Source organism: Ambystoma mexicanum, chromosome 4q, assembly GCF_040938575.1.
Source record: "Ambystoma mexicanum isolate Mex_15411 chromosome 4q, UKY_AmexF1_1, whole genome shotgun sequence".
Classification (NCBI taxonomy): Eukaryota; Metazoa; Chordata; class Amphibia; order Caudata; family Ambystomatidae; genus Ambystoma; species Ambystoma mexicanum.
This window is the reverse complement of record NC_090928.1, coordinates 33061297-33088682: the sequence shown is the minus strand read 5'-3', so window position 1 is coordinate 33088682 and position 27386 is coordinate 33061297. Positions and strand designations below refer to the sequence as shown.

Here is a 27386-nt window from a genome sequence, read left to right as displayed (position 1 = left end):
AACGCGGTATGCGGCGCCTATAGATGTTTCCACGCTAACGTGGAGTGCCTTTTCCCTCTTGCAGATGGATGAGAAGTTCCGGAGACAGAGTTCCCCCAGAGCGGCTGGGATTCAGGTAAGCGTTTGATGCTCGTACAGTATTTAAAAATAAGCGAAGATTTGTAGAATGCTTACTAATGCCTTTTTTCTGTTCTTTTCCCTTTTCCTTAGCAAGCGGCGTGCCGGGATGGGAATGACACGGCCGAAGATGCCCGCAGAACAGAAGGAGTGATGAATGATGGGCAGAAGCGCTGCAAGGTAAGGCTGTTCCTAACGGTGTTCTTGTTCTTGCAGGAGCCGAGCGCAGAAGAAAGATGCAGGCCTACTGGAGACCGATCCGAACACGTTGAGTGTCATGCTGCAGGTGCAGAAAACGCAAAGCATGTTTTTCAGCCTGGGTGTGGCTTAAATAGTCTCTGGGTATCCGAGGTGTCTCTGGGCTGAACAACACCCAAAAGACTAGACCACACATGCAGTTCTGGGAACCGAAATATGTGGGGGCATCCATCTTGTCCCCATCAATGCACTACAAGTCTAATCCCCAATGTTACCCTATGTGAGTGAGTGAGTCTGGTGCCACAAGCGCCAAGTCTGACTCCAAGTGGGTCTTTGGAGGGATGGAGAGGCCCTTGAGGACCATGTAGGTGATCGTGGCCTGGCTCCAGCCTGACATCTTGGAGGGCTGGGGACATGAGGGGCAGGAATCATGACAACACTCGCCCCCCACACCCCCAAAGGCCCCTCTCAAGGTGGCTCTTCTGTCTGGTCCTGGTTTGGTTGGATAGTTTTGATGAAATCGTCTAAGCAAGCGAGGTGCATGGATGTACTCGCAAGGCTCCCATGTCCTGTCTTGTGGACCATACCCCTTCCAGTCTGCTAAGTAGTATAATTTGGATCTGACGTACTTTGAATCTAGGATGTCCTTGACTTCGAATTCTGGCTCCCCGGCGACTACTACTGGCAGCGGTGGCGTTGCTACCCGGGTCCCAGGTTGAACAGGTTTAAGGAGAGACACGTGGAACACAGGATGAATCTGCATGTTTGACGGCAAAGCTAGTCTGACCGCCACAGGATTTATCACATAGGTGACGGTGAATAGACCCAGGTATCTTGGACGGAAAGTTCGGGCTCCTTTTAATGGACACGTGTTTAGATGCCAGCCAGACTTTGTCTCCCACTTGGTAGTTGGGGGCCTTTGCTCGGTGTTGATCAGCAAACTTCTTTTGGCGATTCTTAGCTTGAAGTAGGTGTTCAGCTGCCCTTTTAAAGGTTTGAGAATTGGTTGTGTGCAAGGTTTTGACTGCTAGCATTTCCAGAGTTGTAGTAACGTCCAACTCAGAAGTATGTGGGTGCCTGCCATACATGGTATAAAAGGGTGTCTGCCCAGTGCTGATGTGTTGGAATTATTATAAGCATATTCAGCTATCCATAATAGGTCGAACCAGCTTCCTTCAGCTTGGTGTAACATGTGTCAGGCTGAGATCCTGGCAATGTGGCACTCTGAGCTGATACTAGAAACTGCTCAGTTTACCTCACTTCCAGGGGGAAGGGACAAATTAACAAACACCAGGCTGGAAGCTATAGACTAGCTGGTTCTTCACCTGTAGTAAAACATAAACATATAATACACCTTGTTATTCATTGAGTACTATACTAACCTTAATTCTCAATATCCTTTACCAAATAAAGTAAAAACCATACCTGGAACTTCTCTACAGAATGCCCAGAGAAGTGATAAACTGACTATACTTCCTTACTAGTTGACTTGAATCTCAACGATCATTCAGCCTTCTCAGTAGGTCCATGAATGTGAAATTAACTTTGCAGATCATCTTCTAAAAAACTCAAGAAGCTTGAACAAAGTCTTAAGTTCATTAAAAGTAAATAGAAGTTCTAGTGTTTCTAGAGAGTTCTTATATTTCGTCTTCTTATTTTTAGAGTGTCTTTACTTTTAAACTGTTCTTGAAACTTGCGACGAAAAATTTCACGTGGAAATATCTTGCCCACGCATAAAAATCCAAACTGAGTGTAGAATGTACACGCGCTGAAGACCAAACCGCGGAAAAATCCACACGCGCTTATCCAAGGAGCGAGTAAACGCACACGCGCTGAAGTCTAAACCGCGGAAAAAATCCACACGCTCTAATCCAAGGAGCGAGTAAACGCACACGCGCTGAAGTCTAAACGGCGGAAAAAATCCACACGCGCTTATCCAAGGAGCGAATAAAAAACACACGCGATAATGTCCATCCCGTGGGAAAAATACACACGCGCAATAGTATCACGTGACACATAAGAGCTTGCGCTAAATTCTCAAGCGAAGACTTTCACGCGCAGGCTTCTGTTAACGGAAAAACCACGCGCTTGATAGAAAAATGTAGCGTAGCAAAGCAAAACAAACGACGGCACTACCGTTCTTAATAAATGTTTTCATATGAACTTGAAAATCAATTTAACTCTTCAACAATGACATTAGAAAAAGAGTTTTGAGTTTTAAAAGAACTTATCTTGTGAAGAGTCTTGGAAACTTATTTTCTCAGGCAACTCGAAATCTTCTTACTCCTGTCCTGTGCCAAAACGAACTCCGTAAAGATTCCTGTTTACTTTCCAAAGAAGCCGCTCGACTGCTTGAAACTTGAAACCCCTGAACAAGTTAAGCAGGAGCAGCTTAGTACACGACCTCTCAGCTGGGCAAAGACGATGAAAGGCAGTTTAGAATGTTCACTGTCTTCCCTATTAACAATCCCCAGCCAATTAGAATTTAGACTGAGGACCTCCATCTTGGCTTGGGGCATTCTCCATAGACTGCAATGAATGTTAAGGGCAAAATTGGCTGTTTTAAAATTAAACTACATAATAACTTCCCAAAACCTTTCTATACTAAATCTCCCCAGACCCAATGTAATTGAGAATATGCCACTGTATCCTGACAGTACCTGACAACATGCAACGCAGATACTACTCGAGCGTCTGATTTGTTTTCTGTTTGACCACCTGTTTGGGGATGGTGACTGCTGGATAGCCGGATGTCGATCTGGGCCATAGAGCAGCATTTTCTCCAGAAGTTAGATACAAATTGAGTACCTCGGTCTGAGACCAAAACTGAAGGATACCCGTGGAGCCGTACGATGCCTTCAAGAAATACCTTTGCCAGAGTGGAAGCATTTGGGAGCCCCATAAGAGGAATGAAATGTGCCATTTTTGAAAATAGGTCCACGACCACAAGAATAGTGTTAAACCCTTGACTGGGTGGTAAGTCAATAATAAAATTGAGGGACAACGTGTGCCAGGGTGCTGGTGGGATTTCCAATGGTTGTAATAGCCCAGCCGATTTCTGCTTGGATGACTTGTTTTTAGCACACACTCCACAAGATAGGATGAATTGGATAATGTCTTTACGCCACGTGGGCCACCAATAATTTCGATTTACCTTGGCTAGGGTTTTAGCGATTCCGGGGTGGTCCTCGATCAAGGAATCATGATAACAGGGCATGACTTGTTCTCGTAGTTCTTGGTTTGGTAAGAATAAACGATTCCTGAAGTAGGGCAACTGATATTTTATCATGTAATGTTCTCCTTGTGCACTCCACGCTTGCAATTGCTCCGGACTCATCAGGTTTTGGATTTCTTCATGTAATTCTTTCTGAGTTATGGTTGCTGTGATTCTTAGGATCTTTTCACTCGGGATGATTGCTATTGGGTCAGGGGTCTGATACCCTTGCTCTTCCACCCCCATACGGGAAAGTGCATCGGCCTTCCCGTTTTTTACCCCTGGTCGAAATGTAATCACGTGGTCATATTCAGCAAAAAAAAGAGCCCAACGTAGTTGTCATGAGGACTGGGCCTTTGCCATTTTTAGGTACTGGAGGTTCTGGTGGTCCGTTATTACGGTGATTGTGTGTCTGATACCCAAGAGGTAGTGCCGCCATGCCTTAAAGGCTGACTTAATGGCCAGGAGTTCTTTGTCTGTGATAGCGTAATTGAGTTCAGGGGGTGTGAATTTACGCGACCAGAAGGCAACAGGGTGTAACTGGCCCATTTCGGGGTCCTTTTTGTGAGAGGACGGCTCCCATAGCCATGCTTGAGGCGTCCGTTTCCACCAGGTATGGGAGATCAGGGCGAGGGTGGCGTAAGATTGGGGCAGATGTGAATCTTGCTTTGAGTTCCTGGAAAGCCTCCTTTGCTTCTGTTGTCCACTGGAACTTTTTGTTGCTTTTCCTTAGTAATGATGTGATGGGATGCATGATTTGCGAAAATCCTGGGATGAACCGGCGGTAGAAGTTTGCAAAACCCAGCATACTTTGAACCCCCTTGAATGAATTTGGGGATGGCCAGATCAGGATAGCATCTACCTTGTGTACATCCTTTCGGATTCCATTCGGGCTGAGAATAAAGCCCAGGAATTTCACCTCGGAGACGTGGAATGAGCACTTTTCGAGCTTGGCGTAGAGCTGGTGTTGACAGTTTCTCCAATACGGATCGGACGTGTTTAACGTGGTCCTGCTTTGATGCGGAATATACTAGGATATCGCCAATGTACACTAGAGCACAGACATCAATCAATTCCCGTAGGACATCGTTCATGAAGTATTGAAATGCAGCAGGCGTGTTGCAAAGGCCAAAGGGCATTACTTGATATTCGTACAAGCCGTATTTGGTGCGGAAAGCGGTTTTCCATTCATCTCCCTGTTTTACGCGAACACGGTGATATTCCCCCCTCAGACCTAGTTTTGTGTAGATTTGGCATCACTGAATTGATCAAGCAATTCAGGGATCAGTGGCAGGGGGTAGCGATTTTTTTACGGTAATCTGGTTCAGTGCGCGATAGTCGATGCACGTTCTCAAGTCCCCCTCCTTTTTCGGTATGAAGAATAGAGGACTGGCTGCTGGAGAATTCGAGGGACGGATGAATCCGTTGCCCAGGTATTGGTCAAGATAGGCCTTCAGGTGCTGTTTTTCTGGTTCTGTGAGTGCATAAATTCTCCCACAACGGATTTGTGCGCCGGGTATCAGGTCGATTTGGCAATCGTATGGTCTATGCGGTGGCTGGGTATTAGCCTGTTCTTTCTGAAAGACATCTTGAAAGTCTTGGTATTCACTTGGTAGGGTGCCGATTGCCAGAGTCGTAAGCGTGGAGGTTCTAGTGTCTATTGGTTGTTTCTCTTGCCGATAACATGTGTGGGCGCAAGTCTTGGGAAAGGCCAATTCTTTTGCTCGCCAATTGATTCGAGGATTGTAAGCTACCAACCATGGCATTCCCAAAAATCAACCGGGACTGTGGTGCCTTAATGAGGTCGAAAACGATAGATTCTTGGTGTCCATCCTGGCACAGAAGGGTTAAAGCTGCAGTGCATTGGGATACTGGACCAGAAGCTATTTCCGTGCCGTCGACCGTGGTAACAGTGTCGGTGGTTGATTTAGGGCGTAACGGAAGCCCCATCTTTGTTGCTAGATCCTGGTCGATGTAATTCCCAACGACTCCACTGTCTATGTACGCTCTTACTACGTGCATCCGAGATGGTTGTTGGTGATTGATCAAGACCATAGTAAGTGCAAAATGGGAGGTCTGCAGTTCACTTTCTTCGTTCGAGAAGTGGACCCCTACACTTGCCGGCCTGGGGAGTTTTCCGATTCCTTAATGGTATCTTCCTTGTCCGTAGCCCCTACCGTCCCTCTCAGTGGCCTCACAGGGCACTCTTTAAGGAAATGACCTGACCTTCCACAGTACAGACATAACTGCTGCTGTCTCCTTTTATCCCTTTCCGCTTTAGTCAAGGGGGATATGAACCCCCTGATTTGCATTGGTTCTCCTGAACCTTCTGTTGTTCGGGCAGTATTGTCCTTTGAACGCACATACATAGGGCGAGTGTCCGGTCTGGTTCGATCTGCTCTTCGGTCCTGCAACCTATGATCCAGTTGAACAACAAGGTCAATGAATTCTGAGCAGTCTTTCGGGGGGTTCACTACTTGTGCAAGAACATCTTTGAGCTCCCCTCGCAACCCCCGATGAAATAACGTGCTTCCCTTCTCCACTTGCCATTCTGCTTCAACTACAAGTCTATTGAATGTGGCTATGTATGTTAATAGGTCTTGATTCCCTTGGCGAAGGGACAGAAGTTCGTTGTCTAATGCCTGTCCATGAGTACGACGGGCGAACAGCTTTTCCATCTCCTGCTGAAAGCCCCTGAAGTCATGCAGCAAAGGATCGTCTTGGGCCACAAAGGGTACAGACCAGTCCGCGGTGCTACCACTCGGGTAGGATAGCACAAAAGCGACCCGTGATTGGTCATTCGGAAAGGCCCCTGGCCTACAAAGGAAGTGCAGGCGGCACTGGTTCATGAACATTGCAAACCTCTTTGGATCCCCCATAAATCGTTCGGGAGGTGCCAAGGGAACTGCCCCAGGAAGGGTTATCTTAACGGGATTGGCAGATGGCGCTGGCATCGAGGGCACGCTTTCCGGCAATGGTGCATGCCCTGCTTGTGACTGGAGAAGTTGCCTGCTTAAATCATCAGTGCGTTCTTTGGCTACTATCAGCTCTCTCCTCAGGGTGTTGGTCTCCTGCCTGGCTGCATGTACTTCAGAACGTAGCTGCCCCAGCATGTGGGCTAACTGGTCGGTTTCTGTCGTTTCCATGATGCCCAGGTGGATTTTGATATGAAGCTTTGCATTCTGTAACGCTCACCTGGTATCCACTGGGACGTCACTCAGCCTGTTCTGACCTTTTACAACCTTGAACCCTTCCCTGGAGGCTATTCGACCGGAGACTGGGCCTGAAACACAGGATTGGTAGAGTTTAACTCCCTATTGTCTCTGTGTGCTTGAACCCCTTCTTCCCCGGGGTCCAAGCCTTCCCTTTGATCCCCAGCTCACCTTGTTTTCTTGGATAGTGTGCTCTCCGTCCAGCTTTCAGCGCAGGGGCGCGTTGATTGATGCGGGCTCGTTGCTGCCTAGTTACTTCACTGGCAAGAGTCCAATAGGTAAGTATGAGTCTTTTGAATAGTTCTCTAACTTCGTTCCTTTCCTTCCTTAGATGATGGCCGGCGTCCGGGGATGGCGGTGTGCTGCTGAGATGAGTAGCGCTGAAGGTGAGTGAGAGCGCGATGCACCCCTTTCGTATTTGCATTGAACTGAGTTCTTTTTCTGTGTCTTTTAGGTGCCGCGACATTTTCAACGTGGATGCCGGTTATGAAGAACAAATGCTGTGGGTAAGCGCGGTATGCGGCGCCTCTAAATGTTTCCACGCTAACCTGGAGTGTCTTCTCCCTCTTGCAGATGGATGAGAAGTTCCAGAGACGGAGTTCCCCCAGAGCGGCTGGGATTCAGGTAAGTGTTTGAAGCTTGTACAGTATTTAAAAATAAGCAAAGATTTGCAGAATGCTTACTAATGCTTTTTTTCTGTTCTTTTCCCTTTTCCTTACGAAGCAGCGTGCCGGGATGGGAATGACACCGCCGAAGATGCCCGCAGAACAGAAGGAGCGATGAATGATGGGCAGAAGCGCCGCAAGGTAAGGCTGTTCCTAACGGTGTTCTTGTTCCTGCAGGAGCTGAGCGCAGAAGAAAGATGCAGACCTACTGGAGACAGATCCGAACACGGTGAGTGTCATGCTGCAGGTACAGAAAACGCAAAGCATGTTTCACAGCCTGTGTGTGGCTTAAATAGTCTCTGGGTATCCCAGGTGTCTCTGGGCTGAACCACACCCAAAAGACTAAACCGCACATGCAGTTCTGGGAACCGAAATATGTGGGGGCATCCATCTTGTCCCCATCAATGCACTACAAGTCCAATCCCCAATGTTATCCTATGGGAGTGAGTGAGTGAGTCTGGTGCCACAAGCACCAAGTCTTACTCCAAGTGGGTCTTTGGAGGGATGGAGATGCCCTTGAGGGCCATGTAGGTGATCATGGCCTGGCTCCAGCCTGACATCTTGGAGGGCTGGGGACATGAGGGGCAGGAATCATGACAAAAGCATTATCTCGACGAGTATGAACATCCCAATAAAACGATTCTCTTTAACTTTATTCATTATAAATGCTTTATGTCGACTGTGAGTATTCAAATACTGATTCTCTCTTACTTCATTCATATCACTGTTTTGTCACCATTGTGATGAGTATAAGCTTTCCAGTAACAATGCCTTGTCTTCCTCCCGGGTCTCCTGTTTTCCTTGTTAACCTTCCCTGTTCAGGGATAAAGTCACTAGGCATATTGGTTGGATGGGACCTTCCCTCCAGTTTGTCAGAATGGCCTCTCGTTCGCCAGTATATTTTGCATTAGGTTTGGCAGAGTGGTATTGATGTTATTCAAGGGACACCTGGTCCACCACAATTAGGTTGTGATCACGCCACCACTCGGTTCTTCCTCTGGATGTGGACGCCTTGTGTCTGCATTCGCTTCTCTCACCTTTCTGGTTGTTTAACGCTGGGTGGCCAACTCGGCAGTTCGATCTCTCTCCACCATTGGATGCTGCATGTCCACTCTCTTCTCCAAATGGGCACGTAAACTGTTTTGTATCTCGCAGGCTTCCCCTCTATCTTTCCAGTCTCCCAGCCTTTCCTATATGACGTAGCAGTGGGACGGCCCCGGTTGATTCTCGTGTTCCTTCTTGGTTTGTTCTGCATTCTCTATTACTCCATGGATCTTCTTCGTCTCAGTAAAAGGGCTATTTCTTTCAAAGAAGGGGCCAGAGTTTCTGGATAACAATAACACATTTTGGTGTTTTCTTCATACCTCTATTGGCTGTTCTTGAAGAGTTACTGTTAGGGTTCTTTGAGAGTCCCCCACAGGAACAGGAGTCCTTGTCCCCAAAGGGGATGGGGGGGGGGCTTTCTACCAGTGAGTTCACAGTTGCCTTGAACCCTAGGGTGGGTGGTGCGTAGCGGGCTGACCTCCCTAGCCTCACGGGGGGCTAGGAGATTGGCTCCCCATTAGGGAGAAGGGACTATATAATACTGTCTTTAGAGGTTTATCAAATGTGTTTTATATGTATTTATGATTGATTATGATGCAAGGGCCTGGAAATGCACAACGCCCGAGACATGTTTGATTTCAAGGACAACAAGTTCTCTGGACAAGTAGGCTCTGGCTCTGGTATCAGTGCATGTTATTGGTTCAGGTGTCCACTAAGTGGCATTATTGATCAAAAAGACATTAAGGATCAATTGTTTACACTGGTGCTTTACTTTCTGTTTGACCTTACATTTGCTTTATTTAACATGACTTGTGTGACAATCTTTTTTTGTGGTCGCAGGTTAATAATGCTGCCTGTTTTATACAGTCCCATTTTATTGTGACAATGATAAGTGTAAGTGTTCCCCCTAATCCTCATTCAATGGCTAATTTCCCTGGATTTCTGGAGTTATTTTTTTCACTTGGTAAGAGTGTGAGCTTTCCCCCCACTCTTACCCATGTTTTGCCATGTGTATTTCATCTGTTTTTGTGATTGTGGGCTCTGGAGTACACCACTTCAGTAGCCCACTTCTTTTGTGTGTTACACAGCACCTTCAGTGCAGTGACACAGGATTGTCTATTAAACTTCTCACCGACTCCATTTCTGGGGCTAACTACTGTCCCCCAGAAAAGGGTAAAGTTGCCATTAACTCTACATAGTCATTTAACCACAGATCCAGTACACCCCATCTTGCATGGAGTATTGGAAAGGGTTAATCCTTAGCCCTTTTTATCTGTACCCCCTAGTGCATTGTTTTGCTCTTTTAAAATGTAGACTTGGCTGGCGGCAGTGGTATCTACCCTAACTTTTCTACCGTGTTTATACTGTATAAACGTGGTATTGTTTTAGGCTATTATATTAGCCTCGAACATAAACCCGCTTGACCAAATACTTTTTCTTTTGGCTCTGGTCGGGTTTATTTGCCATTTCTTTTTGTTAAAGTCCTTCTTGTGTTTTACTTTGCGCGGCAAACCAGGTTTGCCTTCTTTGTTCGCTGTCTTTTGGTGGGCTTCTGCCAAGAAGCCCTCCTCTAGGCGCCTGGGTGTCTAGGTGGGCTGAATGTTAGGGAGGGGTGTACTCACTCCCTGCACAGGGTATCTTAGGAAACCCAAGTCGCACTTTGCCATGATTGGCTGAGGTGGTTGTCCGGGCTGGACAACACCCCTGCTGCGTGATTGACAGCCAGGCTGTCTGAATGGGGGATTTTCGCATTAAAGGCAGGACTCTTGGGCTGGAAGTCAGAGTCGCCACTGGAACTACAAGGAATCGAAGAGAAGCGGAGAAGACGGCTGTTGCCATTATCCCGTCCCGGTGAAGCCCTGCTGCAGTCCTGAGCTATCTACCCTTCGATGACCAGAGAAGATCCAGTTCGGAGTCTTCTTCCCTTGAACTTGGTGGGGTCAACCAGCTCATATTCCACAGCCAGAGGATCCTCTTCATGGTCAAATTCGCTGCACACTGCTGTACTGGACCGGATAGCCATCTGAAGAGCCTCTCCTGTTTTTAAGGAGCGCACCTTTTATTCACCGTCGCTGCTGCTGGCTTCATCCCTGCATAGTGCAGACCCTTCCAGACGTCGCTGCAGGAAACTACCAGGAACAACTGCTGTGGCACCAGCTTCTTCCTTGAATAAGGTACTGTGTTCTGCTTCGAGGACCTAGGGTGAATCGCTTTTCTCCTCCTCCAAGGCTTGCCCTTATCTTCCCACCTTCTTATAACCTTTGCTTCCTCTGTTGACAATATCCAAGTACTCCTAGCAACGTTGAATCTTGAACTGTCCGACTGTGTGATCCTCGACAACCTGAACCCGGTTCCACTTGACACTGGCTCCGGCCTATTGACTCTTGTATTTCTGTCAACAAGTGTTCTCTGATTCTGTTTGCCCTGACAAAAGTATTGCCTATGATTTTTGCCCCCAACTCTCTTTGGTTAACTCAGGTGCTAAGTGTGTTTTTGCCCCGGTAACATTTCTTGCCGCGGATACGCGTTTCTTTAGTAAGACCGAACTGTCATTACTGTCAAAAAGTGATTGCATATGTATTCCCGGTAACGTCTTTTGTTTCACAACACTGGTCCGTTAAAATGTAGGGTACTTACCTTGAGTTATACTGTACCAAGTGAATTGGTTGGTTGTAGTGTATTTTACATGTAGTTTTGAATTAATTGAAGTGTTGTGTTTATAACAAATGGTTTAAAAATAAATGTACTTCTATTTTTGTACCTGAAACCTTGAGTCCGTGTTTGCTTGAGTCACAGTAATTGTGGTCCCTTTGTGTAATCTCTGCTACTGCTCATATACCCTTGAGATAAGCCTGGCTGCTCCGCAACTGCTACCACTTTAACATAGTAGTACAGGCTTGTACCAACGGTGAACTTGTATTACCATTTGAAGTCTTAATTGTGTGTAGTGGTCCCTAAGGGCACTGCACAGGATTCTGCCTAACAGTAGGCACACACAGTTGGGGCAGAGCTTCCTACCTATGACCTCAGAGGAAACTCCAGCCACATACGTATGTCCAAGCACAGTGCAAAAAAATATGTACACTGCATTACCATGAGGCTGGAAGCCTTGGTTTGATTTCTCTCAGTGCTCAAGCATGAGTGCTTCTTGGGGCTGGGATTGTGGCAGGATACATTTTTGCCAAGGTTGTCAGTCTAGGTCTATGTGTGTTATGTATTTCATATGTAAAACTCTGAATGTGTGCTGTTCATGTAGGTTTAGAGAGACTCATACAGACGAGTTAGGACTGGGATATTTCCAGAAAGTAACAAAAATGGAGCTTGAAGGAGAACTGTGATTCAACTCTCGTAACTTTAGGGTTAGGAAAGGGTGTACATGTAACTCATGCATGCACATTTGGCAGAGCCTCTGTCTGAAGGTTTGTTGGTTCGTTCTATGTCTCTTGGTCGTCCGCTACGGGTTGTGCTGAAATAGGGCCTTTTTTTAAGCTGCTATTATTTTGAAATTGCCTCGATCAGGCACCAACAGATATCAGTGGGGAGGGGGGGGGGTGGGGGGGGTTCCACCCACACACTCTCCTAAACCCTCTCCACGCCTGTCCTGCCTCACTCACCTGCTGAACTGCTCTCTCTAGTCCTACCCATGGCCCCTGTTCCCACCTAACCATATGCTTATTTTCTTCCTGGTCCTCTCCCTCCTAGTCCTCTGTCTGTCCGACCTGCTTACCTGTCCATGATGTGCCTTCCTTCATCCTCCTTTTGCTTGCAATAAGTCTTCTGTGGGTGGCATTTCCTGTGGGGGCCTCTTTTTTGGGTGCAGAGGAAACACGCTGTGACCCAAACATGGGTTTGTTTAGGCAACATATACATGTTGTATTTTTTCATACACTTTTTACAGAGTGACGAATTCTATAGCTCACTATCCATTTGTAGATGCAGAGCAACACGCTCTCATAGCGAAAGACTGACACCATTTTAGAAATGTGCCTATAATGGAGGTTATCTGCCATAAATGGAATTCATTTTTTACACAGTTAAAAAAGGTACCATTTGGTAAACTGAACAGGTTAAATTTAATTACACCTGCCTTCAGATTTTGTTTTGCCTACAACCCACCAGTGCATTTTTTAAGTAAATTGAAAAAATGAAGCTAAGAAATAGGTTGGATGTTCTCAAGTGTCGTCTGTAAGCTCCTGTCACTCCTGCTGCCAGTTCACACCCTGTGACAACAGTCTGTCCGAAATGCTCGGAGGAGCCTGAGAAACTCAGAAAGAAAAACTGCAGCGTTTTCAAACACAACCGTGTTGTGTTTCTGCCTGCCTTGGCTATCACTTTGGGTCTCCGGTGCTCCCACCGGAGACCCAAAGTGAAAGCCAAGGCAGGCAGAAACACAACACGGTTGTGTTTCTGCCTGAATCTGCTTCCCCATTTGGGGCTCTCGGGCTCCCCACGGGAGGCCCCGAGAGCCCCAAATGGGAAGGCAGATTTAGGCAGAAACACTGCAGCATTTAGCATTTCCCATTTGGGGCTCTCGGGGGGGGCCCCCCGTGGGGAGCCCGAGAGCCCCAAATGGGAAATCCGATTTAGGCAGAAACACTGCAGCATTTAGCATTTCCCATTTGGGGCTCTCGGGCCCCCTGTGGGGAGCCCGAGAGCCCCAAATGGGAAATCAGCTGTAGGGAGAAACACCGCGGCATGTAAACACAACCGTGTTGTGTTTCTGCCTGCCTTGGCTTTCACTTTGGGTCTCCGGTGCTCCCCTGGGGGAGCACCGGAGACCCAAAGTGATAGCCACAGCAGGCAGAAACACAACGCGGTTGTGTTTGAAAACGCTGCGGTTTTTCTTTCCGAGTTTCTCTGGCTCCTCCGAGCCGGAGGAGCCTGAGAAACTTGGAAAGAAAAACTGTAGCATTTTCAAACACAACGTTGTATTTATGTTTGCGGTCGCTTCAAAAGCGACCGCAAACATAGATACAACGTTTTTAAAGCTGCGGTTTTATTTCTAAGTTTTCCGGGCTCCTCCAGCCCGGAAAACTTACAAAAAAAACCACAGCTAGTGCTTATTTTTTTTAAAAAATAAATAGCATTTACCGAGATTCAGCTGCAGCTTTCCTGCTCTGGTCTCCGGTCCGCGTCCTCCGAGTCCCGGCACCAATGAAGGAAAAGCCACCCAGCGGTAGCTTTTGTTTACTACAGCTGGCTGTCTTTTCCTTCATTAGTGCTGCAAAAGCCAGCACATGTGCTGGCTTTTGCGAAATTTGAGCTTGAATAGCTCAAAATTTTACACAGGAAGTTTAAAAAAAAATAGTGCTAGTATTATTTTTTTTATATTGCCTATCTATTTTTTAAATAAAATTATTTACTGGACTATCCCTTTAAACCTTCTTTAATTCTACTATCCCAACAGAATTAAATCTCCATATTTCTTTGATGACACATATTATTTTCTTATTTTTTTAACCATAACCATAAAACAGAAAACTTCTAAAAAAAAAAACCTTGATTTTAAACCAGAATTGCTCTGATCTGATTTTGTCTGGCCAAAGAAATATCCAACTGTCTTCCGAAATTACAGTCCATAGTGTGTTGTCCCATCTGCTCTGATATGAAAGTTTCGTCAGTGGGGGACATCTGTGAGGAGTTTATATAGTCGTGAGATCAGGTGTTTGTCCCCGGGGTTTGATGTGAGACATTTCTCAAAAGTGTAAGGGGTCTTAGGGAAGCTATTTTGTTAGGTGGGGAAATTAACCAGTGACGTACCTAGAAATATGAGGAGCATTGAGATTTCCTCTTTGCACTTCACAAAGGATTTGATGTCTTCCCCCAGGAACATGTCCTGCAATTTTGTACACCCTGTGGCTTTCCACTGAGGGAACGACTGGGCCTCTGTGCCCGGGGAGAATTGTGGATTTGCGAATAGCAGGGTGAAGGGGGATGGGAATGTTGTGATATGATGCTGTTGTGTTGCTTGATCCCATGCATCTACTTCCACTCTTGTGATCTCGCTATAGTGTATGTTGCAGGGTCGGTCTGTTCTGGCTAGCCATACCTTTTCTCCCATTCGTGGGCCCACTACTGCCTTTTCCATCTGCACCCATTTCTTATTTGTATTTTCTCCAAACCAGTCTTTAATGACCCTTAATTGTGATGCTTGGTCCTATTCCTGGAAATACGGGAGTCCCAGTCCACCTTTATTTGGGGGTAGCATTAATGTTGTCCGTGCTATCCGAGGGGGTTTGTTCGGCTATATATACTTGGACACCACTTTACTCAATGTGTGGAAGAAAGAGGACGGAATCAGAATTGGAAGAGCCTGAAAAAGGTACAAGAATCGGGCCAGAGTGACCATTTTTATAGCGTTGATCCTCCACAGCCAGGTGACGGAGAGAGGGGACCATCTCTGCACTTATTTTCGGATATTCTCTATCAGAGGTTTGAAATTTGCTGCATAAAGCTCCCTCAATGCACGTGTTAGCGCGACTCCCAAGATTTCAATACTCTGGGGGACCCACTTAAGTTGTGTCGCTGCTTTGGCTTCTATTATTTCCTCCTGGTTGACTGATATGATTAGTATTTCCGATTTAGTGACATTGATTTTTAGTCCGGCTACCAAGTGGAACCGATCCAATTCTTGCACTGCTGCGGGAAGCGAGACGGCCGGATCAATGAGCGTAAGGAGCATGTCGTCCGCATATGCCATTATTTTATGGGCTACCCCACCAAAGTTTATGCCTTTTACCGCTTCCAATTGGCGCAGATGTGAGAAGAGTGGCTTCAGTTGTAGGGCGTAAAGAAAGGGAGAGAAGGGCCAACCCTGTTTGTACCCCTCTGGAGGGAAACATGAGGAGACAGCTGACCAATTATCACAAGTCTCGCTATACGATTAACATATTCTGACCATAAATGTGCGGCTGAATCCCATCTTCTGCAGGGTGTTAAAAAGAAAGGATGATTCGACCCTGTCAAATGCCTTCTCATCGAGCTTTACCAGCACTGCAGCGTCTCTTTTCTTAGTCACTTTTTCAAACAGGTGGCACACTATCCTGAGATTGTCATGTGTTTGGCGACCCTTGATGAACCTGGTTTGGTCGGGGTGAATCAGTATTTGCATCAGGTGTTCCAGCCGATTAGCCAGGATTTTTGTATATATCTTGCCGTCTATTTTTATAAGCGCGATAGGGCGGTAAGATCCACATTTAACCGGATCCTTCCCTGGTTTGGGGAAGAGAACTATCTTGGCTTCTTAGGTGTCAGTAATTTTTCCAGAGTGTGTAAAAGAGTTAAATAGGGATGCTGATTTGGGGCCTAGGATTGTACAGAACCGTTTGTAAAAGGAGGGCAGGGTACCCGTCCGGGCCCGGCGAGTTGTTAATTGGGAGGCTTGAAATTACATATAGGACCTCCTCTCAGGTAATATCCCTCTCTAACTGCTCCCTGTCTCGGGGGAGAGACTTTGCAGTGTAGATGCTTGCAGGATCTCTACCTTAGAATCTTTGTTCAGCAGGTCCCTAAATATACTAGACACTTCAGCTTTCAAGTGTGCGTCCCTCACTGTTTCGAGGAGATTTCTGATGCGGATGTTAGACCTCCGTGATCGGTTCTCTAAGTCTTTGCACTGTAGTTCCAAGTTATGCGTTGCTCTGGCCATGTGCTCTGGTAATTCTTCCGACTTGGATGTGTCCTGGGCCAGTTCCTGGAGTGCTTATTCGTTTGTATCTACCCTTTCTCCAAGGGAGGATACCTCTCTCTGCATTGTTGCTAATTCCGATTTCAATTCACCGGTAAATGTATTAAATTGCGTTTGCAGTGAGTTAGAAAGCTTCTCCTGGAAGAATCGCTCCATATCTTCCCTGGATGCAGCCATGTCAAAAGATTAGGAGTCGGAGGATGCTTCTGCAGTGTCTGAGGAGGGTTCCGGGCCGGATAGGCTTTTTCGGTCTCTGACCAACACTATCGTATTGGGTTTGCCTTGGGGGTAGGCTGTTGCTGAACTTTCTGCACTATTTTCTTCCCCATGGCTCCTGGCATTGGCCGACTTTGCTCCGGAGGGTTGAATCTACCCCTTATTGTTTGGGACCACCAGTTTCCTGGTGGGCTCGGGGCTGTATTTAGGCTGCTTCCCCACTTGTGTATATGTCCAGGAGTAACAAAATGTTTTTGAATCCCCAGCCTGTGGCAACTATGGCGAGTTTCCTTGTAATTTAGAAAATGATATACTTTTCTGATATTGTTTGTAGCATCCGGGCTCTGTAACACTGCAACTGGCCAGTGCGAGTTGCTAAGTGTAAATGAACCACAGACACTTTTAGGTGCGCTCCAAAAAAGACATTTTTATTGAGTTGTTATTTTTCCAAAAAATAATTGTATGTCAACAATTGTTATGATTCCTTCTTTAGTTAGTATTTGTTTTCCAAACCTCAGTGTCCTTGTGCTTTGGATTATATTAATACAGAGTTTCCACACTTATTCCTTATCATACAATCTTCTATAGCACTTGATTCCTTTGGGTAAAGTATGTGCAGTAAACACTAAATTGCCCCTTGTTTGATGTGTCTCCCTCAACACGTGTTTCCTCGTCCTCTCGAACGGTTCATCAGGAAGGTTACACAGTGTTTGTTATAGATCATTCCTGCAAGTAAAGGGAACAGAATATCTGTTTTAGGTGATTATATTTGGATTATCTATTGGGCTCCGTATATGGTTAATCTGTTATATCATGGTATTTCTACAAAAGACATGGTGAATACTCACTTCTATTGTTTAATGCGGGTTGTATCACTCTTTCCAAAGCTTCTTAGTTTAAGAAAATGATCCTTGTTAGCAAGTTTCCAATGCTCCGATTTGCCGTTTTTATTTCATATATTATTCTGTCTTTTTTTTTAAAGATTAGTTTCCTTGCTGCTGCTGTAAAGAGATAATATTCTAGTTTTACTTAGTCCTTTCTTATCTGTCCAGACTTATTAACACCACATGTTGATTTCCCATGGCTTACCTTCTAAATTGGGCAGTTGTCCATTGTAACAAGCTTTGCTGAGTCCCGCGAGGTACATCCGATCGAGTTGCTGATGTACCAAAATGGCCGTTACTTGTATGTGTCATCACGTTGTTGCGTGATGATATCATTGCGTTCCACTTAATTTCTGTTGTGCGTGCGTAATGATGTTACGATGTCCATTTGTGCCTGCAATTGTCACTTTTGCCGCTAGACTAGTTTTAATGTTAATACGGGCCCAATTATGTCAGATGAAATGCTAGGTATGATTTACGAAGAATTCTTAAACCTGTGTGTTTATTGTTCTGATTTATGTGTGTTTGAGTCTTCTTTCCTCTATATGGAGATTTCTAATATGGATTGCTGTTATGGCCTATTATACATTCTTATGCATGCTACCAATTTGCCTTGCTATGTTGTGTTTCAAGAGTGAATAAATATTCTAACGAGACGTCTCTTTTCTATTGACAAGATTAAATTAAATCATTAGCTTATATTTACATTTTTACAAAAAGTGTCCCATTTATGTGTCTGAATTTAGTCCAAATTACAGATCCATATTGCTTCCTTTTGACGTAATATTTTTTCTTTGTTACCCCCTCTTGCTGGGGTTCGAACCATTACCAAACCAAAGAATCTTATCTCTTGTACATTAGATACGTTATGCTCTGTTGCAAAATGTTTGCCAAGCGGATATCTGCTATCCTTATTGCTAACTGCTATGGGGGCGAAATTTGCCCCCTCCTACACAAATGTATATATGGGCAACTATGAACTGAAGCATGCCTGGACTCATCGCGCATTTCTGGAAAAAAACAATGTAGTGTTTTGGGGTCGTTACATAGACAACATTCTGGTGATATGGAATGGAGACTTGAAATCATTGAAAGAATATTATACATTTTTAAACACAAACAACTACAATCTGAAATTAACAATGGAGGAAAGTAAAGACAGAATTCACTTTCTCGATTTGGAACTATATATACATTATCGGAGGATACAATCTACACTCTACACCAAACCCACATTTGGAAACAGTGTATTACATGCAAATAGCAACACATCATCCGCAATATACCGTATGGAGAATTCTTAAGAATCAAAAGATTGTACCAAAGAAACAGACATGAAGAAGAATGTAGACATAGCCCTAAGCACATTCCAAGAAAGAGGCTACAACAATACACAACTAAACAAAAGCATTCGATAAAACAAAACTGTTATCAAGGGAAGAACTTCTACAAAATAAATCAAGAAAACCTGAGAATCAAACTAAAAACCCAATACGGTTCATAACACCTTATAGCACGGAACACATGATTTTGAAAAAAATTCTCAAAAAACACTGCCATTTATTGAAACTAGACAAAAAACCTAACAAACTATATTGAAGATCAACCGAAGATTACATACAAAAGAGCCAAGAATTTGAAACAAATCCTAAGCCCTTCACATTTTGTAAAAAAATCAACTGCTACTGGAAAAAGGAAACTGTGGTCTGCAGACAAACTAAAAGGCAATTACAAATGTGGAATGTTTGCCAATATTCAGAAAATGGCAAAAAGCAAATCAAACTACCGAATGGACAAATACATGAGATTCAAGACTTCAATAATTGCAACAGTAATCATGTCATTTACGCGATTGAATGTATTTGTAAAAAGCTTTATGTGGGTAGCACGATCAGAGCACTAAAAACACGAATTTCGGAGCATCTAAGAACAATAAAAAATAAGGATACCAGATATCCGCTTGGCAAACATTTTGCAACAGAGCATAATGTATGTAATGTACAAGAGATGAGATTCTTTGGTTTGGAAATGTTTCGAACCCCAGCAAGAGGGGGTAACAAAAAATATTACGTTAAAAGGAAGCAATATGGATCTGTAATTTAGACTGCTGTAATACAGGTCTTAATTCAGACACAAAAATGGGACACTTTTTGTAAAAATGTAAATATGAGCTAATGATTTAATTTTGTTAATAGAAAAGATGCGAAACTATTTTTGTACATATGCTAATTCCTCTGAATTGTCTGTAATTTTGTGAAATAGACAGAATGGGCCTCATTACAAATCGCCCGGTATGGAAACAACGGTGGCGGTAAACCCGCCGCCACCGTTGTTTCCATGCCGGGCGATCACAACTCCTGCACGTGGGAGGTGATGTTCCCGCCAGGTCTGACCTGGCGGGTTTAACACCGCCCGCCTGCAGGCGGACGAGGAAACACCGGCAGCATTACGAGATGCTGCCGGTGTTTCCATGATCCCCATTCCCATAGAGTCCGATAGGACTCGATGGGAATGGGGATTAACACCATTCCGCCTCCGTGATTCCCGGAAAACCGGGGTTCTAATGCCACGGTAATTCCGGGAATCACGGAGGCGGAATGGTAATACTAGTCCGGCGGTAACCAGGCAGTTTTACCGCCTGGGTTACCGCCGGACTCGTAATGAGGCCCAATGTCTTATTACAATATTTATTCACTCTTGAAACACAACATAGCAAGGCGAATTGGTAGCATGCATAAGAATGTATAATAGGCCATAACAGCAACCCATATTAGGAATATCCATTAAAGGAAAAAAGACTCAAACTCAAATAAATCAGAACAACAATAAACACACAAGTTTAATAATTCTTCTTAAATCATACCTAGCATTTCATCTGACATAATTGGGCCCGTATTAACACTAAAACTAGTTTAGCGGCAAAAGTGACACAATTGCAGGCACAAATGGACGTCGTGACGTCATTACGCACGCACGACAGAAATTAAGTGGAACGCGATGATGTCATCACGCAACAACGTGATGACACATACAAGTAATGGCCATTTTGGTACATCCGCATCGGCAACTCGATTGGATGTACCTCGCGGACTCAGCAAAGCTTGTTACAATGGACAACTGCCCAATTTAGAAGGTAAGCCATGGGAAATCAACATGTGGTGTTAATAAGTCTGGACGGATAATATTCTAGTTTTACTAAGTCCTTTCTTATCTCTTTACAGCAGCAGCAAGGAAACTAATCTTTAAAAAAAAAAGGCAGAATAATATATGAAATAAAAACGGCAAATCGGAGCATTGGAAACTTGCTAACAAGGATAATTTTCTTAAACTAAGAAGCTTTGGAAAGAGAGCGATACAACCTGCATGAAACAATAGAAGTGAGTATTCACCATGTCTTTTGTAGAAATACCATGATATAACACATTAACCATATACGGAGCCCAATAGATAATCTATATATAATCTCCTAAAACAGATATTTTGTTCCCTTAACTTGCAGGAATGATCTATAACAAAAAACACTGTATAACCCTCCTGATGAACCGTCCGAGAGGGCGGGGAAACACGCGTTGAGGGAGACACATCAAACAAGGGGCAATTTAGTGCTTACTGCACATAGGTGTGCAGTCATAATGTCGACATCAATAATGTCGACAGTCAAAATGTCGACAAATTAATGTCGAAAAACAATAATGTCGACAAACAAAAATGTCGACATTATTCGATATTTTTTCGACATTAATTTAGTGTATGCATAAATACATAAATAAATATATATATGATGTGTTGAGTATGAGGGGTGGTTGGGGGGGTGTGGGGGGGTGGCAAGGGGGTGTTGGGTGAGGGGGGGTTGGGGGGGGGACCCCCCCATAGTAAATACAATTTTTTATTTATTTAATTATTGAATAAATAAATAAATAAATAAATAATTGGTATGTGTTGAGTATGAGGGGTGAAAGGGTGGTTGGGGGGGTGTGGGGGGGCGGCAGGGGGGTGTTGGGTGAGGGGGGTTGGGGGGGGACCCCCCCCCATAGTAAATGATCATTTTTAGGTTATTTATTTATTGAATAAATAAATAAATAAATAAATAAATAAATAAATAAATAAATAATTGGTATGTGTTGAGTATGAGGGGTGAAAGGGTGGTTGGGGGGTGTGTGGGGGGGGTGGCAGGGGGGTGTTGGGTGAGGTGTTGATAGTTTTAAGGGTTTATAGTCATAATGTCAAAAAAAAAAATGTCGACATTTTTTTTTCGAAAAAATGACTTTTTCCATTATAAGTATAGGATGTCGACATTATTGTATGTCGACATTTTTTTGTCGACATTTTTGTCTGTCGACATTTTTTTTTCGACATTATGACTATAAACCCTGCACATACTATAGCCAAAGGAATCAAGTGCTATAGAAAATTGTATGATAAGGAATAAGTGTGGAAACTCTGTATGAATATAATACAAAGTACAAGGACACTGAGGTTTGGAAAACAAATACGAACTAAAGAAGGAATCATAACAATTGTTGACATACAATTATTTTTTGGAAAAATAACAACTCAATAAAATGTCTTTTTTGGACCGCACCTAAAAGTCTCTGTGGTTCATTTACGTATGTCCAGGAGTACTTTCCCCCGGGCTCTAGTCCTGCAGGCTTTCCCCAGATGTGTCGGACAGATGGAGCGTGGCCCTGTTTGCCAGTTCTGTCATGGGGTCCCCCCCTCTCCTCCTCCGTGCGATGCCAGCCCGCCGTATGCATAGCGGGAGATGTTTCAAGGCCCCCTGGGGTCCTTCCCGCTTACCTTCTGAGATTGGGGTCGAGGGTGTCCTCGCTGCACCTCCCTGGTGTGGGAAATCCTGTTGGGGCTGGGGTTACTGACGCTTACTATCAGCGAGGCTTCTTCCGGATGTTTACTGGCTCGAAATATAATATCACGGGGGTCCCGGGCAAGCCGGTTCCCAAGTTGCCGACCGTCAGCCACCGAGCTTGGGCCGGCGTCTCTTCTTCCGACCAAGCAGTAGGTCCGGTCAGCACCTCCTCTCTTCCCGCGGTGTCCCGATTTGCATAAGTCTTTATACCGGCGGCTCGAGGCTGCAGCCGCCACAGAGGCAATGTTATTTTTGCCGCAATGTCGCTCTACCTGGTGACTTGGGCAGGGGTCCGTCGTATGTCACTGCCATCTTTCTTTATCTTCTAGGCTGCTTCGTGCTCCTGCCGGGCAAAGCTATGCTACTGCTGGTACGGAGCTCGTAGTGGCATGCCTTTAGCGGTCGGTGGCCATCTTGGAATCGCCATCCGATTCTGAATGGAGCTATACACATTGTTTATTTTTGTCTGAATCTTCATGCGGTTTGCCAGAGAGAGGGATAAGGATTTGAATGTTGTCTGCAAAAATGGTGTAGATGATGCCAAGCGACTCAAGATTGTCAAATAGACCTTTGGTGTAGGTGTATAATGTGGGTGAAAGGCAGGAATCTTGGAGAACATCAAAAGGGACTGGAATGGGGTGAGCTGCAGCGTTATCAATGAAGATTCCTGAGGTTAGTTCACTAAGGAAAGATTTGATCAAGCGATCCGCATCTGTGGAAAAGTGGAAGTGGGAGTTAAGCTGCTAGCAGATTGGGTCAAAAGCTACAGAGGTCAAGGAGGAGGAGGATGGCCAGGTTGCCCGAGTCGTGGATACAGTCAAGCTGCATTTTTTAAGTCTGGTAGGGCTGATTTGGTACTGTGTTTTGGGCGGAAGCCTGACTGTCTGGCTGCCGGGAGTTGGTGTTTAAGGAATTGTTGAACGTGTAGGTAAGCAACGCAGTCCCTTCTTACTCAAAATTCTGGAACGCTCATGATGGGACGGTAGTTGGTGGACAGGGAGTGGTCCAATGATGGTTTCTTGAGTAGTGGGGTAACCCAGGCTCTTTTAATATTGATCGGAACAACACTGGTCTTGAAGGATGCGTTCAAGAAGTTGGTAATGATCAGGGTCACTGTGAAGGCAAAGAGCTTCATGATATGCGCAGGGCAGGAGACACCCTTACAGTTGGAGAGTTTTAAAGTCTGGATGACGTACAGGACAGGAGTTTGGGTAACTTTTGCGAAGGAAAATAATGATGGCGGGGCAGGGTCGGGAGAGGCAAGGGGCGTCAAGGTGGTTGGAGGAGGGGGTTTGGTGTCTAGTAGTGTTTTCTTGGCATTGATTACATTGCTTAGCAGATCAATCTTGTTGGCAAGGTCACCCTGGGCTGTGTGTTAGAAGGAACATGGTTTTCCAGTTCTCCAAGGATGGTGAATAATTCTTTGGTATTTGAGCTTGCATTAGAGATTCTGGTGTTGTTTGCTTACACATTATGCACTGACTGTAGAGACAGCCTGGTCCAGATAAGTTAGACCTTAGAGTGTTGTCTCTGTTTATAGTTTCTACGTTGACTTCCATTGGTATGGTTTTTTGCTCTCCGTAAAATCTATTTATCTCCAAGTCTTGTAACCTGCTATGTGCTACATCAGCCAGTCTATAGTCTGTTATTACGTATCAATAGACCCCGACTTTACTCACTATCATTCTGTTGTCTTCTTTCCATTCCTCTTGCGATTGTCGCTTTACAGTACAGGAATAACTGAATGGTTTTGTTCAGTAAGGTTTTGAAGTGGGGGTATGAAGCAAACATTTTTTAAGGAATCAAAAAGTACTTTCCATTCCCAATGGGGGTAATTTTGAGATGAGTATAAAATACATTTTACCTTTGAAACAGGATCTTTTGAATACCTTCCTTCAGTGAACCTAATATTTCATACAAATTTAAAAACTGCTTATTTAAGTTGCTCTTTAGAACAAGCAATAATATCGTGCTGTCATGAACCGTCGCCTACGTCCTTTCTGGACCCATAGGGGATTGAATGCAGTAATCCTTCCAACATGGCCGCCTGATAAGGAACGCTGCTTGCCAGTCCTTGCGCTCCACGCTCTGTTCTACTAAACAAAACGCCCCCGCGGCTCTGCGCATCTCAACGCTACCGCTTGCTGTAATTGGACGTGTGTTGCCGGAGTTCGCTCTGGGCTTTCTTCTGAATCCTGTTTCCTGGTTCCTTGAATATATATATATATATATATATATACACACTCCAAGGACCACCTAAAACATGAAGAGCACGTAAAGACAGTCTTACAACGTCTACGTGAACATAAGCTCCTGGCTAAATCCGAGAAGTGTCTTTTCCTTGTATCAACTGTTCACTATCTCGGATTCGTTCTTAGCCCAAAGGGAATTGGAATGGACCCCTCAAAGGTTGATTCCATTCTATCCTGGCCTGTTCCAACCACTGTAAAACAAATTCAATCCTTCCTAGGGCTTGCTAACTTCTACCGGAAATTTATACCAGCATTTTCTGAGATTTTGCATCCTATTGTTACATTGTTAAAGAAAGATACCCCCTTTCGGTGGACCTCAGCCCAAGATTCGGCGTTCCTGCGGTTGAAGTCGGAGTTCACACAAGCTCCCATCCTAGCTCAACCCGCCATTGATCGACCTTTTCTTGTCGAAACTGATGCCTCCAACTACGCCATTGCGGCAGTCCTGAATCAGGAACTTGGCGACAAGTTAGAACACCCCATCGCCTATCTCTCTCGCACCTTGACCCCCAGTGAAACTCATTATTCCGTCCTGGAAAAGGAATTGCTAGCCATCCGTCAAGCCTTCACTCATTGGCGTCATCTTCTTTTGGGAGCCAAACACCCGGTACAAGTTCGCACGGACCATCGGAATCTTCAAGTCCTGCAATCCCTAGAATGTAGAAACAGTCGTCATTTTTGCCCAATACCAATTTCAAATCCATCTGTCCCTGGAACGCATAACATTATAGCCGATGCCTTATCCAGACGTCCTGATTATGAACCCCTTGAAGATCGGACCTTTCCTAAGATGTTTCCCCACACAATATTTGTTGCCCAAGCAATTACCCGCATGGAGGATATTCGAATTCAAACCCAGTCCTCTGAACCTTGGAAGGAGTTTAAGAGAAACAATTGATGGAATCTCAAAACAAAGGACGGATACCTGTTCAAGGACAATCGCTTGGTCAGTCCCACTCCTGGACTGAGACAAAAAAATCACAAGCCTATGTCATGATACTTTCCATTCAGGACACCGTGGCATCACCAACACTCTCCATCTGATACAAAGACAGTTTTGGTGGCCAAAGATGAAGGATGATATCAGGATCAATATCCAGACATGTGCAGTCTGCAATCAGAACTAACATGATAACAAAAGGCCAGCAGGTCTCCTGCTCCAACCAGCAGGACACTGGGAAATCATTGCCACAGATTTTATCGTGGAACTACCCTCTTCCAGGGGCTACACAACTATAATGGTTACCTTTTATTTGTTCACTCATATGGCTCATTTTACACCTTTATACAAACTGCCATCCTCGTCTGAACTTGCTGGAATTTTCCTGGAACACGGCTTCATGGGCTACCTTCCAAGATAATTTCTGACTGAGGACTCCAGTACATATCCCAGTTCTGGAAACAGTTATGTCGTATACTGGGAATCCAACGTGCCTTGTCTTTGGGTTATCACCCACAGACCAATGGAGCCACTGAACGAGTAAACCAAACCCTGGAACGGTATCTTCGTTGCTTTGCCACCAAGGTCCAGGATGATTGGTCACTCTTAATACCTGTGGCCGAATTTGCATACAATTTGGATCATTCAGCTATCAAAGTCAGTCCTTTCTTCTGTAGTCAAGGATTTCATCCTTAAGTCCTACCGTCCATTCTTCCACACCCTACGCCAGTTCCTGTGGTTGATTCCTGGATTGAAACACTAATTAATGTGCACAAAGAAGCAAAGGAACACCTAGAAAAGTCCCGAAAAGACGTTAAACATTATGCTGACTCCAAAAGAAAACCTGGGCCTTCCTATTCAGTAGGAGATAAAGTCTGGTTATCCTCGAAACTCCTTCCCCGTCACCTACGACCAAATAAATTGGCTCCCAGGTATTACGGGCCCTTTTCTATAAAATAAATAGTCACTGTAGTGGCCTTTCGACTCCGAATACCAGAATCATGGAAAAGGATCCATCCAGTCTTCCACACCTCTCTGTTAAAACCATATGTTCAGCCCTCTCGAACTGCTCCAAGATGTACCCCAGTGATTGTCAATGACCAACTCGAATATGAGGTCTCCAGAATCTGTGACTCTAGGTACCGACGTGGTCAATTACAATATTTGGTCGAGTGGAGAGGTTATCCTCCCAGTGAGTGCACCTGGGAACCCGTGTCAAACATGAATGCCCCAGGCTGATTCGAAGATACCATCTTATCCATCCAGGCAAACCCGGAGGAGCTGTGCTTCAGTGGAGGCATACTGTCATGAACCGTCGCCTATGTCCTTTCTGGACTTCGTGGTCCCTGACCCATCGGGGATTGAATGCATTAATCCTTCCAACATGCCTGCCTGATACGGAACGCTGCTTGCCAGTCCTTGTGCTCCACGCTCTATGTTCTACTAAACAGACACACCCCCGCGGCTCTGCGCGTCTCAACGCTACCGCTTGCTGTAGTTGGACGTGTTTTGCCAGAGTTCGCTCGGGGCTTTCTTCTGAATCCTGTTACCCGGTTCCTTGAATCCCCCTTCCTTCCTTCTTTTCCTCAAAACGTACCTTCGAATTTCCTGGATTTTCGCCCGCGCTCAGGTCACGTCGTTCTGTGTCTCCGAGCTCGGACATTGTTCCTTCCTGGTCTCCGTCCTGGACATCTGAACGTATCCTGGAGTTGGATTGTCATCCTCACGCTGGAATCTGAAGACCAGCACACGGGTTTATACAAATCCCGGACCGTGCGAAAGAAGTCACCAAAGAAGGTCTCAGGCAAACAACAAAAACAGGTGAGAAGGGGAGAGACTTGTGACAAGTGCCTGTACGTGACGCTGCTCTACTAATCCAACTGATCTTAAAATATTTTGGATATCGAGCTTTATGGAGCTCCAAGTGGAAGCACGAGAGAGGTTCCTATGTGTCACTTGTTTCCAATTTTGTTAGTTGGGAGTTTTTGTATCATCTTTCTGGGGGAATGTTTGCCGTTTTCAGTAATTAAAGGTGATGTGTACACCACATGCCTGTAGATCTGCTTGTTATTTTGTTCAGTCGACGTTTAATA

General features: G+C 45.0%; 1 protein-coding gene across 18 annotated transcripts in view; it reads left to right on the top strand.

Moving 5' to 3' along the window:
* EPB41L2 (erythrocyte membrane protein band 4.1 like 2) overlaps nt 1–27386 on the top strand; it is a 1866207-nt gene that overhangs the window by 485317 nt on the left and 1353504 nt on the right. The window lies entirely within an intron of this gene.